This window comes from Peromyscus leucopus, chromosome 11 (genome assembly GCF_004664715.2).
Source record: "Peromyscus leucopus breed LL Stock chromosome 11, UCI_PerLeu_2.1, whole genome shotgun sequence".
NCBI lineage: Eukaryota > Metazoa > Chordata > Mammalia > Rodentia > Cricetidae > Peromyscus > Peromyscus leucopus.
The window spans coordinates 20,192,215-20,214,770 of record NC_051072.1 but is presented as its reverse complement, the minus strand read 5'-3'; the positions used below and the strand labels follow the sequence as shown (position 1 = coordinate 20,214,770).

The 22,556-nt window shown below is 47.5% G+C and overlaps 1 protein-coding gene and 1 pseudogene across 2 annotated transcripts in view; both read right to left on the bottom strand.

The window, feature by feature from the left end:
- Window positions 1-22,556, bottom strand: part of Pdzd2 (PDZ domain containing 2) — a 381,914-nt gene that overhangs the window by 285,286 nt on the left and 74,072 nt on the right. The gene's annotated exons all lie outside the window — the stretch shown is intronic.
- On the bottom strand, window positions 1,590-1,739 carry LOC114703577 (annotated as a pseudogene).

Genomic DNA, 22,556 nt, shown 5'->3' with positions numbered 1-22,556 from the left:
AGCTTGATCTGCTTCTGTGGGATGTCTTTCTGTGTGCTGTGAATATGTTGTTCCCACTGATTAATAAATAAGCTGCTCTGGCCTATGGCAAAGCAGCTTAGAGGCAGGCAGGAAATTCAGGGAGAGAGACAGGAAGAAGAAAGGCAGAGGCCAAAGAGATGCCAGCCCACCACCCAAGGAACAACATGCCAGCAGACTGGTAAGCCATGGAACACATGGCAAAACACAGATAAATAGAAATGGGTTAATTTAAGGTATAAGTGCTAGCTAGCAAGAGGCCTGCCATAGATCATACAGTTTGTAAATAATATTAAGCCTCTGTGTGTTTACTTGGATCCAAGCAGCTGCAGGACCAGAGGCCAGGCAGGACACAGAAAAACTTATGACTACAATCTGCTTAAGGGGTCCCCAGGCAGTAGGATCTGCATCCATCCCTGGTGCATGAGCTGGCTTTTTGGAACCCATTACCTATGGTGGGACACCTTGCACAGCCTTGATGCAGGGCAAAGGGCTTGGACCTGCCCCAACTGAATGTACCAGGCTCTGCTGACTCCCCATGGGAGGCCTTACCTTGTCTGAGGAGGAAATGAGGCTGGGTTCAGGGGCAGGGGGTGGTGGTGGAGGCTAGGGGTGGGAGGAGGGAAGGGAGGGGGATTTGTGGTTGGTATGTAAAACGAATAAAAAAATTCATAATAAAAAAAAGAAGTGACTCATAATCTATTGCTTCCTTTAACACAGAGAATTAAGAATTCCTCTTTGTTTACATTTCATATATTTATTGCATGTGTAAGGGCACATGCCATTACACACTTGTGGCGGTCAGAGGTCAATGGAGCTGTCTCTCTTCTACCATGTGAGTCCCTGGGACCACATTCAGCTCATGAAGCTTTAGCGCAGGTGCCTTTACCACTGAGCCACCTCTTCAGCCCAAGAAAATCTCTTCTTTTTCTTTTGAGACAGAGCTTCAAAAAAGTAGCCCAGAATTCACAGGTAGACCAGGCTGGCCTTGAACTCACAGAGATCCATCTGACTCCGCTTCCTGAGTGTGGGATTAAAGGCGTGTATCACCATGCCCAGCTCCAAAAACTTCTTAAGAAATTTTTAGTATTATTAAGCTTTTCTATAGGTTTGCAAAAAAAAATCCTCTGAAATAAGTTGAATGTATTCTTAGCTTTAATAACTATACATAGAAAAAGGGGGGAAATGGGAATACAATGTCTTTACAGTAAGATTCTTTCCTATTCAAATTACAGAGGGGAGATCTCTCTCTCATTCTTTACAATTCACATCAAGATAATATTGGAGAAGATATTAAATGCCAAGAGCAAAAGACTATGTGACTCATTCAAATGAGCTCAATATCAAAACATACTCATTAGGTAAGCTATTCTCTTCCCTTTATTGCTTGGAAATGAATTAGCATCCTCTCTTGAGCACTGGTTGTATCAGGAAGGATATGTCCACTGTTGTTGGTCACCTAACAGTGTGACATGCTTCCGAAAACCCTTCCCCCATCACCTGCCAGTAAACATGAAGGAGGTAAGTCATAGCCTACTTCTATTTGTTAATTTTTAAACCTTTCATTTTTAGGGGAGTCTGGGGACCCAGTCTCCCACCATGACACACTAAGCAGCCAAGTTTCCCACATCTGGGGACATCACAGAGGTCAGCCTGCTCTAGGTGTGCCTTGCCTAGGAAAACCACCTTTGTGATCGTGGTATCTGTCCTGCCGGCAGTTTTAAAAGAATTCAGACCACCAAATCTCAGGGAACTTATCAAATTTTCAGTGCTTAGGCACGACTTGAAAAAGGAACATAATTGGACTGCCTAAGGTCGTAACCAAGCCATAGCCTCTAGGAGACCACACACCATGGTTCAGCCCAGCCAAGGAGAAAACACTGAGAAGTCTCCAGCACAGAGCTACCCCAAAGGGCCCCAGGCCAAGCCAGATTCTGGGGACTGTGGAGACCAGTCCTGCGGCTCCGATGTTCCAAGGCAGTGTAGTCATTTGTATTTATAGTTATAAACAGGCACACTTAAAGGAAACCTAAACCCCCACATTTGATGTTGCCTAGCCTACTTTCTGGGTCTAAAAGGATTTGTTTTATTTACTTACTTAGTAGTCTCTCAAAATACAGAGCTGTCTAGGTGAAGGGGCAGGCAAATGCTACTACTGTAAATGATTGTTCTAAAAGGATTCAGATGCCACTGGCTGGCTGGCTTCCCCACTCATTTTTCAAGAGTTACCTTTTTCTTTTTTTTTTTCTTTTTTCTTTTCTTTTTTTTTTTTCTTTTTTTGGTTTTTTGAGACAGGGTTTCTCTGTGTAGCTTCGCGCCTTTCCTGGAACTCGCTTTGGAGACCAGGCTGGCCTCGAACTCACGGAGATCCGCCTGCCTCTGCCTCCCGAGTGCTGGGATTAAAGGCATGCGCCACCACCGCCCGGCTTGAGTTACCTTTTTCTAGCAACAACTTTAGCTATTCATTCCATGAGCAATGTATCAATTATTTCCACTACCCTAGGCATCATGCCAAATATAAAGACAGAAAACTACAGCACTGTCCACACTCATTGAAAAGATGATAGTCATCGAGGGGCAGCAGGATGTAACCAAATAGGAAATTTATTATAGAGTCCATGCTAAAGGAAACAAGTGGGTCTAGATCAAAGAACATATGAGGAAATTCACCTGGCAAAAAAGCTACTCATTACCTCTTAAGAACATAGGGGCTGACTAAGCTAAAGGCATTTTTGGAAGAATTTCTGGATTCATTAAGAATCCTACTTTTGGCTAGGCATGGTGGTATAGAACTGTAATCCCAGCACTTGGGAGGCAGAGGCAATTGGATCTGCATGAGTTCAAGGTCAGCCTGGTCTCCATAGGGAGTTCCAAGCCAACCAGGGTTACATAGTGAGACCCTTCTAAACACACACACACACACACACACACACACACACACACACACACATATCTAGGACTACTAAATGACATATAGAGAATAATTACTAAATGAATGGGTGCACAGATGGGTAGACAGACAGATAGGGAAACAGAAGCAATAGCCATCATTTGATTCACATCTTTCAGCTAGAAGCTAGACAGCCAAATGCCTTCAGAGACCATTAGGAAATGCCAATCAAACATCTCTGCCTGTTCCGTCCTAAGTACACCACACGTTTCCCACCAACTTTGGTTCTTGCCCAAGTCCTCTGAGAAGATTGTGCAAATGAAGAAACAGAGGCCCCAGCAAGCTACAGTTTTGGAAGTTCTCATGGTTTGCACATGAACTGTCTCCGCACCGGCTCACTTGAACACCTGTGCCTCAGGTGCTGCTGCTGCTTGGGGAGTGTGTGGAACCTGTGGAGCAGGGTGAAGTTGTTGGGGGAGGGGGAAGGCTGAGGATTACGGTCCAGTCCTGCTTCCTGTCCCATCTGTCCATGATATGATCCATCCAGATGTGAACGAGCAGCCTCACACACCTGCAGCCATAGTTACAAGCTAGTCCCGCAGCCATGCCTTCCTCTCAGGGAGGGACTACACTCTACACCATGAGCTAAAACAAACCCTCCCTTCCTTAAGTTCAGAGGTTCTCAACCTGTGGAGGTGAATGGCCCTTTCACTGGGGTCACCTGAGACCATCGGAAGACACAGGTATTATGATTCATAACAGTGGCAAAATGGCAGCTATGTAGCAGCAACGAAAATAATTTCTTGGTTTGGGGGCAGTCACCACAACATGGACTGTATTAAAGGGTCGAAGCATTAGGAAGGTTGAGAGCACTGCTCTAGTTGCTACTTCTCAGGTATGTGATCACAACAAGGAAAATCAACTACGCACTGATTTAGTGGATTGCTCAGACTCATACAACCAGCAAAGGACGGAGCCAGGACTCAGGGCAGGCAGTTCTGACTTCACCGCCAGGACTCCCCCCACTGCCTGGAATGGAAATCCATTCTGAAGCACAGACAGGGTGCTCAGGTCTGGGCTCCCTTGAGGGGAGCGGCCACCACTGCGGTTTGGCAAACTGATGCTACACCAGAAGCCCAGGGCCCAGGGACATCAAGAAAATCCTTTTAAAGAAAATCACACCTTTAGGGATCGGAAAATGGCTCCTTGGGTAAAGTATGTGCTACACAAGCCTGAGAAGCTGAGTTCAGATCCCCAGCACCCACATGAAAAGCCAGGGGCAGTGGCATGTGACTATAATCCCAGGATGAGGGAGGCGGAGTCAGGAGGATCCCGGGGGCTGGCTTGCACCTACATACGCATACTCATGTGAGTACACACACACAGACACACACACACACACACACACACACACTTTTAAATGTGAAATTACTTGATTCTCAAACACAGCAAAGTCTTTCTGAAAGAAAGAAAGAAAGAAAGAAAGAAAGAAAGAAAGAAAGGAAGGAAGGAAGGAAGGAAGAAAGAAAGAAAAAGAAAGAAAGAAAGAAAGAAAGAAAGAAAGAAAGAAAGAAAGAAAGAAAGAAAGAAAGAAAGAAAGAACGAACGAGAAAGGTAACTCTGTGAAATCTTGTACAACACTGCAACAAGCCCAAATCCCAGCTTCCCAGGGGCACCTCTGCCTGATGCATTACCAAGGGCCATTTCTTCTGCAATGGTCTGGTTTTCACAGCGATCCACCAAGGTAGATGGATGTGGGGATGAGCAAGTTATGAGAGCTCAGAGCAAATAAGTGACTTTGCATCTGCTTTTAGAAAAGAGCTTTGATTCAGCCTTGGTCCTCAGGAGCTAGCTAGGTTCCTTGGAGCCTCACTACTACACAATCATAGGCCCCAACTTTGTAGTTGCTGGAGAGAGCGTTGTCCTATGACCTACAGGTCATTTCCTCCTCCCTTTGAACATGTAGCAATCTCTGAGTACGGCTGTAGGTTCAGTATTCACTAGTCAATACACCATGCAGTTAGTGACTGTGTCTTTGAAGGAATAAACCAGGTCCTTCGTAAACCAGCAGCTTAGGGAAGAAGTATAGACAGTATTAGAACAACCAGGCGTTGGGAGGATGGTGAGGGACAGCAAACACCAAAAGGGAAGTTGATTGGCACACATTTGTTGGCTCTGTAGATCTGCCCGGATCTAAACGTGGCAGATCCACTCCTCTTCCAAGGGACCCCACAAATGGAGGTACTGGGACCAGCTCCTGGGACAGCTCTACCATCAAGGAGGGAGGTTTGTCTGAGAAGTCTGTTATTCTGAGAACAGGCCTCTTCGACTGCATGAGGATCAATTCTTCCTCTGCTACAACAAGCTCCATCTCACACTGGTTTCTGACCCGGCCAGAGCTGGTTTTGAATTCACTATGGAGCTGCGGATGCCCATATACACGATAGTAGGAAAATTCTGAGATGGATTTTTTTTTTTCAGGGACAAAGAGAATCCTATTAACTAAGCCAATTTCATTGCTGAACAAAGGAAAAAAGGGAGGGAAGGAGGGACTGGAGGAAGGGAATGGGAGCAGAGGGAAGGGAGAGAGGGAGGCGAGGGAGGGAGGGAGGGAGGGAGGGAGGGAAAGGCAAAAACTTGAGATAGATGCAAAATAAAATCACCTACAATGTCACCAACCAGAAGATAATGATGATTTTGGATTCCTTTAATCTTACCTGGAATTTACACAATGCTGTATTTCACAGGTTTAATTATACATAAAAAAATGTGTGTGTGTGTGTGTGTGTGTGATATGTTCAGGTGGTTGGAGAGGCCAGAAGAGGGTGTAGATGCCCTGGAACTCTTGTTTTAGGTGGCTGTGAGCCACTTGACCATGGGTGCTGGGAACTTTATTCAGGTCCTCTGGAAGAACAGCAAGTGCTCTTAACTGCTGAACCATCTCACCAACTCCACTGATGTCATTTTAAAGCATGTATTTTAACTGCTTTTATCAACATTTTTATAGTATTATAATTCTTCAAAGATTTTAATAACTTTATACTACTACAACAAACAAACCACCAAATTATTTATCTTACTAATTCTCTTTCTGGGATTTCAGGTTAAAGCCCGTTTTCTAATACCATAAAATGAAGCTTTGATGAATATAAAACTATCTTTATTTTCACTTGGTTCTTCAAGGTGTATTTATAGAAATGGAATTGGGGGTAACAATGCGTGCTCGTATTTATTGTAAATGTGCTTTCAAAAAAAAAAAACCTGCGGCAATTTACATAAAATTGTACAGTTTCAAAAAAAAAATTACTCATCCTTTCCTCTTCAATTTTGGAACCAACCAGTCTTCTAGAGGAGTGGGGGTCCCCCCGCCCCACGCCCATGCTGGACAGCACTTGGGCAGTGGCTGCAGTGAAGCCTTTGGTTCATTTCATTTTGGATTAGCAAGGCGGCAGAACTCTAAAAGATGCAAAAATGCGCTTCCCTGCTTTTGAAGGGCCTCGTGTGAGCAAGGTTGCTGGGAAGTTCCACGAAATGGCTCAGTTCATCCTAATCATATAAATCAAAATGAGCAGGCCCGAAGAAGAAGAAGAAGCGTTCCATTTGAAATGGCAAGCAGCGGTTTCGGGCTGTTCGGCCAAAATGCCCATTAGCTGTTTGTCAGGGGGGTATTTTTAGAAAGTGCAGAACAAGGCTTGTAAGGTGAACTGGAGCTATGGGGTCACCCTCTCCCCAGGAATCCGCCCTGCAGCCTTCAGAAGCTGCCAGGCCTCCCCGTGTTCTTCACAGCGACAGACCCAGCACAGCTCCCCCGCCCCCCCCCCCAATACCAAGGAACACAAAATGCACAACCCAACACGAACACAACTCTCCTAGCAGCGTCTTCCCTCACTTCAGGTCAGTTCTTCCTGCTTTCAGACTCTGCAGACATGAAGAAAGGGTTTGGAGCTGAGAACTCCCTCTGGGTTGAGAGGGTGTGGTGGTGTGAGTGAGAATTGTCCCCGTGGGCTCGTGTGTTATAATACTGGGTCGCTGGCTGGTGAGGGGGTTTAGGCGGCACAGCTGTGCTGGGCGGCGGTCACTGGGGGGCCACTTGCTCCACTTCTGGTTGTCTTTCCCCGCTTCATGTTTGTCGTCGAAGATGCGACCTCTCAGCTCCTTCCTCCAGTCACCATGCCCGCTGCCTGCTGCCGTACACCCTGGCATGACAGGCGCTTAGCCCTCTGGACTCATAAGCCAAAAATAAACTTTTCCCTAAGTTGCTTTTGGTCAAGGTATTTTATCAGAGCAATAGAAAAGTAACTAACACACACGGACTATCCTTTCTCATTGGAATGGCGTGATTTGGGAAAATTTCCCGTGATCAAAACTCATTGAGGCTATCATACCTTGTCATGTCCATCTCTGTAACCTCCATGAATGCCATCTCCAAAGCTGCTCTTTGGGAATGTTGGCATTCATGGGGACTGAAATAGTCCTTGCAGACCTGGGGTTACTGTGAGCAACTTACTTGACCTCACAAGACCTCAATGTGATGGCTAACCCTGATTCTCAACTTGACAGGATTTAGAATTACTATGGAAACAGATCTATGAACATGTCTGTGAGGGATTTTCCAGATGGAGCGGGAAGATTCACTCTCAATTTGGGCAGTATCGTTCCAGGGCTGGGGTCCTAGGCTGAATAAAAAGGAGAAAGGGCTGAGCCAGCAAGATGGCTGACCAGGTAAGGGTACTTGTTGCCAAGCCTGATAACATGAATTCAGTCTCCCAGAACCTACATGGCGGAAGGATCAAGACCTGACTCTTGATAGCTATTCTCTGGCCTGCACACACACACACACACACACACACAGGCATACATGTACACACATGGGATCAACATAAAAATAAGGATAAAAAGAGAAAGGGAAGTGAGCGGCAGCCTTTGGTGCCCTCTGCTTCCTGACTGAGGACCGTCTTAGTCACCACTCTACGGCTGTGAAGAGACACCATGACCAAGGCAACTTACAAAAGAAAGCAGTTAATTGGGGGCTTGCTTACAGTTCCAGAGGATTAATCCGGGATCATCATGGTGGTGAAATGGTGGCAGGCAGGCAGAGTGTTGGGAAAAATAGCCAAAAGCTCAAATCCTATGCACAAGATGAAGGCAGAGAGACAAGAGACTGGGCCTGGCGTGGCTTTGAAAAGCTCAAAACCCACTTGGTAACGCACCTTCTCCACCAAGGCCACCGTCTCCTAATTCTCCCTAAACAGTCCAGTTGTGGAGCAAACATTCAAACACCTGGGCCTCTGGGGGAGATTCTCATTCAAACCACCACAAGGACACCATGGGACCAGCCACCTCCTGCTCCTCCTCCTGCCCTACCTCAGTAGACTGTATGACCTGGATTGTAAGCCAAGACAGACCTCTCCTTCTGTGGATGGCTTTTATCAGGCATTCTGCCATAGCAAGGAGGCAAGTAACCAATACATATACACTCTGCACCCTCTTCAGAGAAGTGGGTCCAGTCACACCGTCTGCCTGCCCGCGGGTTGGTGAGAATTAATAAGAGCAGCTACATAAAGCACCTGGTGTAGAAAGAGCCTCCGGCAAGTGATGATTTTAATTCTATTGGTCAGGGTATGGTTCAAAAGCAGATTTATCCGGCTATAAATTATTGGCACTCGTTTCCTTTGAATTCCACTCTTTCTCGCCTCCTGCCAGAGGAAGTCAAAAGAAAGAGATAAAACCTAAAAAGGCCCATCCACGTTACATTCCTGTAAGCCACACTGGGTGGAGGAATTTGAAACCATCGCTAAAAGGGAAGTTATTGAATGACCTGTGGAGGTTCCAGCCTTCGCTTAGCATCTCTCAGAGGACATGAAGAGACCAAGCCATGCATGCTAGTAAACTCAGTACAGCCGAAGGGCCTTCCTCAGATCCAAATATGTCCTGAAGGTCAATGAAACAGCTGAGGCCATGCCAAACCTAAGCTGTAGGTGTGTGCACATTCTGCTTATACAGCACCCTAGACCCAGGTGTGGCCCGTTTTACCACTGTGTAAGCAAGGTACTTCTACGTCGCATAAAATAAGGTGACTGAGTCAGGGTCATCTCCATGGTCTTTCTAGTCACACAGGATTACGTGGCCCTACCCTCCAAGTGACTTTAAGATCTAAGATATTTTTCCTCCCTGCGGATCTTGTAGAAGCCTCTGCATTGTCATATTGTAGTTGTTCCCATCAGGGTGAGCACACTAGTCAAAGAAGTCTGGACAGTGAGTTGAAAAGAAGGTCACGGAGCTGCTGGCGGACTTGTGGGATTCAGCACAAAAACTCTGCCTGGAACTAGGTCAGGTCACTGGCGGCCAGACACTCCTGCAGGTCCTCACAATACACCAGTGCCCTCACTCAGCTCTGGATGCAGCAACAGCAGGATCCACCAAACACGGCAGATATTGATTATTCTAATGATTTCCTCTGTGTTTGCTTACAGACTGCTCATGAATCACTAAATGTTTTATTGAAGACTCCTGCCCGTCCCGTAAACAGATGAAAATCCACAGAGCGGGACACGTGCTTCTGTTAGCGTCACCTCTAGCTACATGATTGTGACTTAGTGTCCCTGCCAATCAGAGCAGTCCCTCTTAGTAATATTACTACTAACACAGCCATCTTTGAATACCTTCCTGGGGGGTAGGGGGGGAGACTTTTTAAATGCAGAGTTCACGTGACATGGGTCATGGGAAGCCACTGCTAGGTGCTTCCTGATGACCATCAGCAGGCAGCTGAGTGAGCACCCAGCGAGCTCTTCACACTGACTTCTTATTCCATATTTTAAAAAAGCATCAAGGTCTGTGTGCCAGGGGAATAGGCAAGAGCAGCGGCCCAGTGACAGTCCAAAGCATCCGCCACCATCATTCCAAACAAGCACGCCAGGCTAACACAGTGTGTGAGCTGTATCAGCACAACTTCAGAACTGGTCCTCTCAGACCAACTCTCCAGCAAATCAGCGGCCACCCTGAAAACCCTCTTCTCTCCTTGCCCTCAACCTTCTTCCTGCATTGACCTGTCACCAGGTCCTCCCAGCAGGACTCACCAAGAGACTAAGCTGCCTTTGAGTATATCTAAAGGTTCCAACTGACCTACTCATACCCGTGCCACTGACCTGTTACCATCAGTCAAAGCCCTTGGAGGTGAGGGATAGAAATCCCACCCCAAGAGCGGAGGAGAAAGGGGGTGCTACCCACATCTGTACATGGAAAGACGGTGAGGGTGTGTCGGTTACTTCCCTCGTCTCTGGGGAGGAATACCTCATAAAAAACAGTTTAAGGGAGGAATGGTTTATTTGTGCTCACAGGTGGAGGGCACAGTCTATCACGGTGGAGAAGCCATAAGGCAGGAGCCTCAAGCAGACGTTCACATTGCATCTGCAGCCAGGGAACAGCCCATCACACGGGGCTTATGCTCACAGCCCAGCTGGATCTACGTACCCTGTACCCAGGATGCTAATTCTAACCCACCCCTAACCTTCCTGTCTCAGTACGAGCTTCATTTCCAGCTGGCACTCTGCATGCCGAGGCATAGGCAGCCCCAACAGCTGAAACGTCTATCCTGCCTGCATGCACAACGCATGGGAAGCAGGTGTCTCTTTCCCAGTGGTTCTAGAAAAGGTCTCAAGGTAGACTTTTTGTCTGAGTTGAATCATGGGCTCATTCCCTAGCCTGTCCCCGACTTCCATGCCTACTTCTGGAGCCAGAGGGTATGCCAGACAGGGCACCCACAGGGCACATGGACCAACCGTGAGCAAGGGCAATCTCAAACAGAAGGATAGAGAGAGGATGCTGAGGAGACCCACACCCAAACCAGTTACAAACACAATGCTTTGCTGACTGCATCACTTCAAGCCCTCGGGTTTTCTCTCTCCTTGACTGGACATATATCAAATAATACTGCAGATTTAGTTAAGTTACAAAGAGCTGTCTTAAATCAAGAATCAGAACATGGCAGCACCTCATGGATAGCTCTAGTGTCTCCCTTCCAGACTCTACCACCTAAAGGTAACCAGTATCCCGATTGCTAACCCAATAGGTAATTTTTTCCTCTTGCTATGGCTCATATTTTATATGCAGGTACTAGTGTGCAATTTGCACACTTCTATATTACTTTGCAAGTGGTTTATTTTTAAAGAGAGCTGCTTCTGGTTTATTTTTCCCTCCCTATCAACACATAACCTCTGCAACTTTCAATGGATTCCTCAGCTCCCTTAGAAATGAATGGCCTGCTCCCCAAACCAAACACTCAAATTCTTCTGGTATCTGCAGTTGAGCACAGATGTCCAAGATCGAGGACAAGGAGGGCCAGTTGGAGTGATCTGCCATGTTTCTCTGCTTCCCACCTTCTTCCACACAACCCTTCAGCCTCAGCTCTGTCCACTCACAGGTGAACACATGGAAACATGGCCTTTCCTGGTCTTGGTGTCTGGGTATCCGCAGTTTGCAGAAGGCTACAGGTCACTCAGTGATGATGTTCCAGCACACCTCCAGAGGCTCAATGGGCAGAAGAGAGAAAAGATACCGTTGGGTCATTTTAAAGAGCTAATGAAAGTTACAAACTCCTCCCTGACCTTGAAACTCAGCTGTGAGTAAATCCCCAAAGGCTAGAGACTCCAGGTAGGAACTTCTCAGTAGGGCAGGGCTGCTGTAAGCCATCAGCTAGGACTGGCCATGTGAAATGGCCATCCAAGGGAGGCTGGCATACCTCTGTGCTAGAACTGTGTGGAGAGGATGGAGGGTGGAAAGTTCTCTCCAACATTTAGAATTTACGATTCCAACAAAGCCTAACAGTAGACCAAAGTCTAAACCATGAACACCAGCCCCAAGTCCTCAAAAACTTAAAGCACAGAGCTACCATGCAGCTGAGCAATTTTACTCCGAAGTACAAACCCAAAGAGCCAAGACCAGAGACCAAGCAAGTGTTTGTATTGGGATGCTCACAGTAGCACTGCCTACAGCCCAAAGATAGGAACGATGAAAGCACCAGGCAACAAGTGAATGTACGGGCAGAATGGGCTCTATTCATACAACAGAGTACAGTTGGGCCAAAATGGGGCAAAGATCCAACAGACACTGCAGAACAGATGAAAGCACTATGCTAAGTAAGGGCAGCCAGACACAGAAGGCCATAGATTGTATGATTCCATGATAGCCAGACCATTTGAACCCATGAAGATAGAGCGGATTAGAGCAACCTGGGGCTATGCAAAGCAACCAACAGAGGTGACTGGTGGGTACACGATCTCCCTTGGGGCATGACAATGATGTCCTGGAACCAGACAAGGGTGACAGATACGTAACCCTGTGAATGAACTCAGCCTCGTTGAAGTATATACTTTAAATTAGTTCATTTCACTTCCAGGAGGAAATATAAACAACAACAACAACAACAACAACAACAAAAAACAAAACACCAACCATGAATAAAGCCAATCCTGAGTTGGCAGGCTGTCTGCTATCATGGGCTCCCAATTTGCCCAGCAATCAGGGAGCCCTATCATTCTGGGCCTCTTAACCAGGCAGGCGTGCCCAAACCACAGCCATTTTCTGGATTTAGAAATCTAAACCAAAACAGCAACTGTAACAAAAGCCACCCTGAGAAGGCTTTTGGGGCTCTGAATACCCAAAAGCGACAGACCAGCACCAAGGATGGAGAGGCAGCGACAGCCTGCCAAACAGCCTGCAAGCCAAAAGGCCGAGCAATTCGGACTGCAAAACAGCTTGGGAGCTCCAGCAGGTGAGAGCGGTCATTTGGTCATTTTCCTTTCGAGTGGAACTAAAGCAAAGGAATTCGCTTTGACCAGTTACGACATCACACAACCTTGAGAAGACACAGCAGCGTCTGAAGGCTGCCTAATCAGCTATTTCGGCAGACTCAGCAAGGCGAGCTAGCACCCAAACATTCATCCCTTTATTCTTTGCCTCAAAGCTCCATTCCCTTTTAGAGTAAGAATACAAGGCATGTTTTCAAATATAAATAATTTCAGGATCCAACCCCACGATACAGCTGACGACTTTCTCACCCGGAGGCCAATTCCAGATACAACTAAAGACGCTGACTGTGAGAGCCTCCATCTACCAGGTAGAGACCTGCTACGAGCACATCGCACATCACACACCCAAGCATGTGTGACCCACACTTCTACGTCCTCATACAAACACAAGCCACGCTCAGTTTCCTGAAGTAGATATTTGTTAGCTGTATCATGCTTATCGAAGCAGGGACCCCTGACCCTCTCCTGGGACCCGGCTCGGGAGGGCTGCTCATCGTATCAAAACCATACACTAACAACACAGTTACACCCTGCACAAGGAGGAGGGATGTGTACACAAAGTGCCAGGACCGATTCAAGCGCCCTCTCACAACAGCTGCTGTTCCTGGGGTCTAAAATTAGAGGGCAAGAAAGAATTCATCTCCAGAGTTAAACTGTGAGATAGAATTTCCATTCCTTAAGAGGCCTGAAGCGTTTTTTTACTGCTCTTCAAACACCGAATCTTGCCAGAAGTACTCAGGAGACAAGGAGAACCAAACCGTAGGTAGTGAGACAGTACCAACTCTGTATCACCCTGGAGGTCCAAAGGGTTTCAGGATAAACGCTGTGTCCTCTTATGTCTAAGTGACGTCAGTGAGACCAGAGAGGTTAAAAAACAGCTGTATCTATTCCACAAAAACAATGTTCAGATGAAAAGATTGTTCTTAAATTAGCTGACGGAAGAAACCGTCTGGGAACAGACCTTTTTTTTTTTTTTTTCCTAACCACTCTTCACAGTCCTGAAGGCCTAATGAGTTAAGTTCCAACATCATCCCTGTACAGGCTGTGTGACCCAGGAAAGATGCTAAGCCTTACCAAGTAACACTTTTTCCCATCTGTAAAATGGGTGTCATACCATCATACCATCTATATCATGGGTTATGGTGAACATCAAAATTTACATACACATATAACTATATGTTTAAATATACACGGATGGGGGATGGCTCAGTCAGTATAGAGCTTATTAAACTTGAGTTTAATCTCCAGGCCCTATGTGAAAATGTCAGCATTGTGTTCTTTTTTTTTTTTTTTTTTTTTTTTTTGGTGTTTTGAGACTGGGTTTCTCTGTGTGACCCTGGCTGTTCTGTAAACCACTCTGTAGACCAGGCTGGCCTCGAACTCACAGAGATCTGCCTATTCTGCTTCCCGAGTGCTGGGATTAAAGGTGTGTGCCACACCGCTCTGCAAGCATGCATTATAATTCCAATGCTAGGAAGGCAGAGATGGGCAGGCTCTTTGTAGCTGGCCAGCCAGTCTAGCCTACTTCGCAAGCTTCAAGCCAGTGAAGGGTTCTGTCTCAGAGGAATGAACAGTATTCCAGAGAACAACTGAAGTTGTCCTCTGACCTCCACATGCTTGCACACACGTGCATGTGAACCTTTTCACTGCACCACATACATACACACACAACTCCATATGCACATACATATATGCAAAAGAAAAATAAATATGCAATAGTATATATTAAAATATATAAGTCAAGTAAGAGCTATCACATCAAATGCGACAGACATAGAAATAGACCATAGACGAGACACATTGTATAACAGCTACAATATAAATACCATATGACTTAGAAATGAATGAATAACTACCTAAAGAGCTATGACTTGAAGGCTGAGTATGCTGCATGGTCATCAGCCCTCCCAACGGCCCCTGTCCTCACTCACTTTACAAACACATCCCAGTTTCAGGGCCATCACCTTTATTAAGACAAACTGACCTTGACAGCGGAGTCGCTTGATCTCGGAGTCTCTCGGGCTAGGTCAGGCAAGAAGCGTCTTATCAGGTTTGCTCTTATTGGTGAAATTATGGCTACCCACTACATGCTCTCAATCAGCTCTCCCACACCCAAGCTGTGCAGAAGCATGGGCTCTTCTGTAGCCAGGCACCCCAGTGACTTGCTTCCGGCACCCCACTTTCCTCCTCCTCTAAATTCTTTCCGTCTATCTGATGTACTGTTTCCCTTGGCCAGTGTTTCTCCACAGGTGTATATGTTGGGTCGGGGGGGGGGGAATTTTGCTCTCCGAGGAACTGTGTGAGGATATACTCAGTTATCACAAATGGGGGAAAGGTTTGTGCTATTAGCACCTTGTGGATAGAAGCTGGAAGATGCTGTTAAACTTCCTATAATGGGCAAGAAAATCATCTTTCTCATGACAAAAAAAAAACAAATGAACAAACAAAAAAAACCATCCCGCTCAAAATGTCATTAGTTTTGAGCTTGAAAATTCCTGCCTTAGGGACACAGAGGAAACCTTTAGATTTTTTTTGACCCACATGACCAGCCACTCTGTCCTAGCTGTTCTTGAAACAAGGGCCCACCATTAATAGCAGGCTGGCATTCTTGCAAAGGGTGATAGATGGGGAAAGGAGAATTTCCCAGCAGCCACTTTCTCACTGAGGTCATCTCACAGAGTGAGCAGGCAGAGTCAGCACCCGGTCTTTACAATGTTAGCTCTCCTTCAGCCCATTATTTGAATGGTGGTTCTTCTAGGGCCAAATCTGGGCTGTCGACCACAGGGGGTGTGTGCAAGGTGCATCCTCAGGTAGATGGCCCCCCAAGTCCAGCCCCAGGACTCTCTGATGTGTTGGGTCATGCAGAAACTTTGTCTAGGCAACGGCATCGATCTGGCTCTCTCACCTCCAAGGCAGCCCCGTCTTTCCAAATGAAGACAAGGCGTGCTGGGCAGTACACTTCCAGAAAGAACAGCTGGCCCCCCGGCAGGCACGGATTTCACTCCCACAGTCCTGTTCGAGAACCGAGAGCAGAGATTGCCCCTCACATTCTGCAGGTAAGGAAAGCGGGGGATCAAAGCTGCACAGGAAGGGCGAGGAAGCAGTGGCCCAACACTGTGTCCCTACTTTAGAGGCTGGTGCTTTTTCTGCTCCATTAGACATCTCCAGGAGAGTCCCAGGGGAGCCTCTCTGATTTTCTCCTCGTCATGCAGCAGGGAGTGCAGTTTCTCACCAACGGAACTGCAGAGACAGGCTGGGTTCACTGACCCACAGCAGATGAAATACATCATCCCGTATTGGTCACCATGGCTGAGGGTAGGCCAGCAAGACTCACAGCCTGCATATCCTCAGAGTCTACTGCAGGTAGGACAGCCTGGGCCAACTCTGAGGTCAGTGATAGCCTCTCTAGGTAGAGAAAGCACTTTTCAAAGGGGAGCGGAGTTCTGTCATGGGGCCAAATTGCCTTGCTCCTTCAGGAAGCATGATCGCACGCTTCTGGGCCAGATGTGATAGGTCTGATAAGATGTGTACCTCCTCAGAACCTGATTCTAGGAAGATGTGTGTGTGTGTGTGTGTGTGTGTGTGTGTGTGTGTGTGTGTGTGTGTGTGTGTAAGCCCAACACATACAGGTGTTTGTGATAGGGCTAGAAGATAAATAATCAGGAAACTACACAGAGAAAATGACAGATTGGGGAAGGTAGGGCACGGGCTGACACAAGATGAGTCTCTCAGAGGACATGACATTTCAGTTGAGACCTAACAGATAAGAATAAACCAGCAGTGTGAGGGTAGGCTCTCTACCCAGGTCTAGGGCATAGGTGCATTAGGTCGTACTCAGGGCATGGCTGGCAGCTCAAAGTGGTCCTTGGCTAGCCAGCAGTGACAAGGAAGAGTCCAGTGTGCAAGGTGGCCACAGCTGTCTCAGCAAGGCTGAACTTGGTGTGCCAGCAATGGAAAGCGAACACTGGGAAGTCTCGTGCAATGGGGATGCTGTTTTGAAATCTCATTTGGTCATCAGGAGTGGAATGGTCAGATAAGGAGCAGTAAAGGGATTATTCTGGCTCTGTGGGAAGGTACCTCTCAGGTGAGTAGTGCAAGTGTACTGGGCAGAGGACCTTGGAGATGAAAATGTAAGAAGAACCCATGGACTCCTTGATGGCCACTTGGTGGGGTGAGGCTGGGGACTGAGGGTGATGGCTGCCTTTCTGACCTGCAGAAATTCCTAAGTGACAGAATTGAGATGGGCAAATCTTACCAAGAAACATACATAGGGATTGTCTTAGTTAGAATTTCTATTGCCGTGAAGAGACACCATGACCATGGAAACTCTTATAAAGGAAGACATTTAATTGAGGTGGTGGCTTACAGTTTCAGAGGTTCAGTCTGAACCTCATTAGCATCATGGCAGGGAGCATGGCCACATGCAGGCAGACATGGTGCTGGAGAAGGAGCTGCTGCATGTTAACATGCAGGCAACAGGAAGTAAACTGAGTATCACGCGGAGAGCAGCTTGAGCGTATTTGAGACATCAAAGCCTTCCTCCAATGAGGCCACACCCACTCCAGCAAAGCCACACCTCCTAATAGTGCCACTCCCTGTGGGGGCCATTTTCTTTCAAACCATCACAGGGATGGAGGTAGGGCCCAGATTCCAACTCTCTCAGCCTTAAAAACATTCTCATCATAGCCTCATTATTAATAACTAGTTATTCACCAAATATACCATTTCAAAGTACTGCTACCAAGCGAGTACTTTCTAAACATTCAGAGATAAGGAAACAGGAAAGGCTTGCAAAATACTGGGCAGACTGTGACTGCGCTAGAGGTCATCTCTGAAAGACAGCACAGAAATATACACATATTTGTTGTAGAGAGATTTCTAGTCTTAACTTCCTACTTTATACTTCCATAATAACATTTCTTTAAAAAAAAAAGAAAGGGGGCATCTAGAGAGATGGCTCAGTCAGCAAGGGACCGTCAAAGCATGAGGACCAGAGTTTGGTCCTTGGCACCCACAAAAAAAGCGGGGATCAGGAGTGTCTGACTGTCATCCCAGTGCTAAGGGGTTAGAGATAGGAAGATTCCTGGAGCTTGCTGGCCAGCTGGGTTCTGGGTCAGTGAGAGAGCTTGTCTCCAAAATAAAATAAAATAATAAAATAAAAAAGATATGAAAAGTGGTCCTCTGCCCTCGACAGACTGCGCCACGGCATGTGAGCGCATAAATACATAAATTATTAAGTAAAAAAATAAGCGTGATTTGAAAAGAGTGTTTAAGGAAGGCACCCAATGTCAGCCTCTGGCCTTCACAGATACAAGTGTGCGTGCACACACACACACACACACACACACACACACACAACCAAAAAAAAATGAAGAAAGAGATGCGCCTTTGGAATCAGGCTTTGCATAATCTGAAAACATTGTTTCCTATGGAAGCCTCAGACAGAGAGCGGAGCTGGGAAGGAAAGGAGACACAAGGCTAGCCACTGTGCAGACAGCTCTGGGCTAGACGCCCTGAAGCACTTCCCAAGCTGCTCTCACATGGCATCCTCACCTAGGCACTCCAACCTGTCTTTTCTTCTTGTTCCGTTAGCTCCCATTTCTAAGCTTGCTCATTGAGAAGGCATGTGACAGACAGTGAAGGTCCTTGCCCTTACAGCTCTAGGCTGCAACACACACACACACACACACACACACACACACACACACACGAGTTTCATCCATCAAGATGAGCTCAGTCATCAATCACCTCCTCCAGAAAGCCTTCCTTGATCACTCGAAACTCTTAGCAACTTCTGTCCTGTTCCCTTCAAACATACGCATGGCTTTTTTATTTGTTTGTTTGATTGTTTGAGACAGGGTCTCATGTAGCCCAGGCTGGCCCTGAACTTATATGCTTGAGACGACCTTGAACCCCTTATCCTCCTGACTGCACATCCTGAGTTCTGAGATTACAACCATGAACCACCAAACTGCTTTTATGGGGGTGCTGGGACTCGAACTCAGAGCTGTGCACATACTAGGTAAGCACCCCACCAAAAAAGCTACATCCTGCACCCCACATGCCTTAAAAAAAAACATGTCTTAATTATAGTATTTTCACACTGTACTACATTTCCGAGGAGACACTCTTTCAGTCACACTGGGTGCTTTCATCAGGCCCCTTTGGTTCCCCAACTCCTCCTAACCTATGACAGCAAAATCCCCCTTTTAGTGACGCCACACAACTTTTGGCAGAAGCCCGAGACTTGGTTTCCCATCCTCTTCTGCTGTCTGACTATAGTCTTGTGACTCCGGCTCCACCAATCAAAAGCCTGAAGGCGGTTGTCTCCCGTGGAGGCCATTTTGGCCAAGGTGGCTCACACATGCAATTTCCAGAGATGACAGTGGCAGAGACTCTTCCCACGGTGTGTCCTCACCAAATGCATATTGAGGCTTAATCAGAGCAGCAGGGGAGCAGTAATTCATTACCGTCATGGGGCAGAGCTCTGAGGGACAGATCAATGCGGTCACGCAGGGAAAACTAATTCCTCTCCCCATGGAAAAGCAGCGGTGGGAAGTTTTATACGGCAAGACGCTTCTGTTTTGAAGTTTCGTTTGGCCACACTGAGAGGAATGACCTAGAAAAGAGCAGTAAAGGGGTTGTTTGGGCCGGGGAGGGTGGGTTGTCGGCTTGCTAGCTCAGTTTCCTTGGCTTTCGCTCATTTCTTCACTCATCATGCAACCTTTTGGTCCGCTGGCCTTCTGCTCTCCCATTACTCAGAAACATTAAGGGCCCCTCATCCGAAGCAATAAGATGCTGGAGCCATGCTCCCGGATTTCTAGAAGCATGACCCCAAATAAACCTTCACACTACTTACTTAGCCTCAGGTGGTCTATGACAGCAACAGAAAACAGACCAAGCCATCAGAAAACAGTGTCTTGTGCTCTGCCTCGAGCCCTGGTGCCCACGGGAGCAGGAGGGGTCGGGCCTGGGGTGGAGGAGGTTCCTGAAGCGGAGCCAATGACCGACAAGCAGGAAGCAGCAGAGTAAACCGGAAGTGGCCGGGGGATTTTAACTTCAAAGCTCACCTCCAGTGACATACGTCTGCCAACAAGACCGCATCACCTAAACTTCCCCAAATAATGCCACCAACTGGGAACCAAGTGTTGACATGCACAAGACTACGGGGGACATTGTTCACTCATACCAACACACACCCTTCAAGGGCATCTTCCCATTTACCCACCATGCTGTCACTGCATTCCACCTCCTAAATGTTCTACCACCTCCTAAGAGTATTATGGGCTGGACCCAAGTCTTCAACACAGGGCCCTTTAGAGGACATTCAAGATCCGAACTACAGCAGCTGTTACATTTTTCTGCTTCCAAGCCAGCTCTGCCTCTTCTAGAGAATCTCTGCTCGGACAGCTAGCGTGTATTGTGTGGTTCGTAACTTCCTTTCTCCCTCCCCTTCCTTCTCATCCCGTCTCTTCCTTGATGTAGGAGGGGTGCTGGGGATCGAACTCCAGGCCTTGAGCACTCTAGTGTAAGCTACATCCCCAGTCCCTCAACCAAACGTCTTAACTGATAACTCGGCACTGTAGGCAGGAACAGAATCTCACTCATTCAAGCATCACTTAGGCCTGGCAGCCTGCTGTGCCTTTTTGAGGACAATCTATTATAGTGGCTAAACTAAATGAAAAAATAAACATGGGAGCCAGACTATAAATGCCCAGCCTCGTTTCCTCTTTCTGTCAGGGATCAAAACGTTCCTTCTTCCCGAAGTCTCCGGTTAGCGAGAGAAAGCCTAGAGACATTGCTTCGCATGGTGCTTCTCAAACTACATTTCCCTGGAACGCTGTGGTGTTTCCGTGGCTGGGACGGAGTTGTGCCGTTTCCTCAAACACGTGGAGAGATGTGTTTAATAGAAGGACTCTGTCAGCTCCAGGTTTCAGCTCAGACACGTCTAAAAGGAAACAGCAGTGGCACCTGCTCTTCATCAGTGAGGGCAGTGAAGAGGGACTGAGCCGGCAAACACTGTGTGAGCAAATGCCGTAGCAAAACCTCACACCGCCGCTGGGCTGGTCAGCTTCGACCCAGCTCCCCCTTCCCTGCGCCATTTGCCGGCTGGAATTTCAGATGACAAGGCAACCTCTTATTCTCTTCCAGCCGATTTGCTCCCATAACTTGACCACCTGAGTTATCTTCTTTTTTTTTGTGGAAAAAAATTGGGGGCAGGTAAGTATACAAAATAATGTTATGACATTTTCACGCACACGCACACAGACACACACACATCATTGTTCTTTCTTCACACACGTGCCCCTCAGTCACCTTACTGCTCCCTGCTGTGGGGTCCCCTTCCTCCCCTAAATAGTCCATCTTCTGCTGTGTGTGTGTGTGTGTGTGTGTGTGTGTGTGTGTGTGCGCGCACGCGCCTGAGCATGCTATCTCATTCTGGTTGAATTGGTGCTCTCCCCTCACGAAAGCAAACAAATCGACAAACAAAATTAACTGGACCTCTAGCTACAGTACCACTCACACAGAAGACCGGGCCTTCAAGGGGTAATTTAGTGTAAGTCAGCCGGTCAGAGGGTACCAGTCTCCTGGCGTCCTTAGAAGGAGGATCTGAACACAGAAAGACACACACAGATGCTCACAAAGGCAACAGGCTCCGGGAAGACACTCGGAGAAGGCGACCATTTAAAGCCAAGGGAACAGAGCTCAGAAGAAACCAAACCTCCAGGCACCTTGATCACAGGCTTCCGGCCTCTGGAATATGAGAATAAGTTTCCGCTAAGCCACACAGACTGGAGTATTTCATTATATCCATCAAGGCCTCCTCGCCTCTTGAGAACCTGACCCACAGCTTCCCACACCAAACTTCCTTCCCTGAGCAAGTCCCCTGCCCCAGTTTGTCCCCCACATCCCTGGCTGGGAAGATGGAGGATCAAATTCTGAGGATGCACAGGAGCACACTCATTATGCCCTCCTTACGAACCTTTTTTCCTGGCCCAAATACAATAAGACACAGTGGCCCTAAAATTCCTCTAGTGTGGTAAGTTATTCGTATATAGAGAGGCCGCCATTCATGCAGTGGGCACCGGCCGCCTTTGGAAGGCCTGATGGGGAATGAAAAGTGAAAGACACACAGGAGATGGGAGGAGCCAAGATGAGACGTGCTCTCTACCTCAGAACTGTCTAAGGCCTTGTGCTGGCTCTGGCCCCTTGCAGAGACGGTGGTTTCTAAAGGATAGGGAGCATCTGAAAGGGTCTCTCTGGGTGGCGTGGCCCCCTTGGAGGGCTCCTGCCTTATCCCGACAGGAATCCCTCCCGCACTGTTTCCCCACCCAGATGCCCCGCCAGTAGCTGGGTTACAGTTGCTCCAAATTAACGCCCAGAGTTCTGTTGGGTACAGAGGGCAAAAGACAGGCTGTTAGGAGAGACCCTGGGCCAGCCAGGGGGCCATGGCTTTCCTGAAGAGAAGCCAGGGGAGAGGGAAAGGTATGAACTCTGCCTTGGGTTGAGTGGGTGGGAAGGACTGGACCTGTTGTTCGGGAATCTAGGAGAAAGGGCCGATCTGCAGGTGATTAGCCACGCCCCCCTGCAGCTTCCCGGGGGGGGGGATCCCAGGCCCAAGACTCAGAATTCAGAAATTTCAGCATGCAGCAGCCCCAGGTGTGGGCGGGACAATAGGATTGACTTGTCTGTTCTGTCAATTGTTGTTGGCGCTCCAATCTCAGTTGCCCCACAGAGAATGGGACTAAAGGATATTTCACGGATCTGTCTCAAGGCATCATCTTCCTACTGACCCCCCAAAATTTATTTCATACAATGGCAGTGAGGAGTGAGGAACCCTC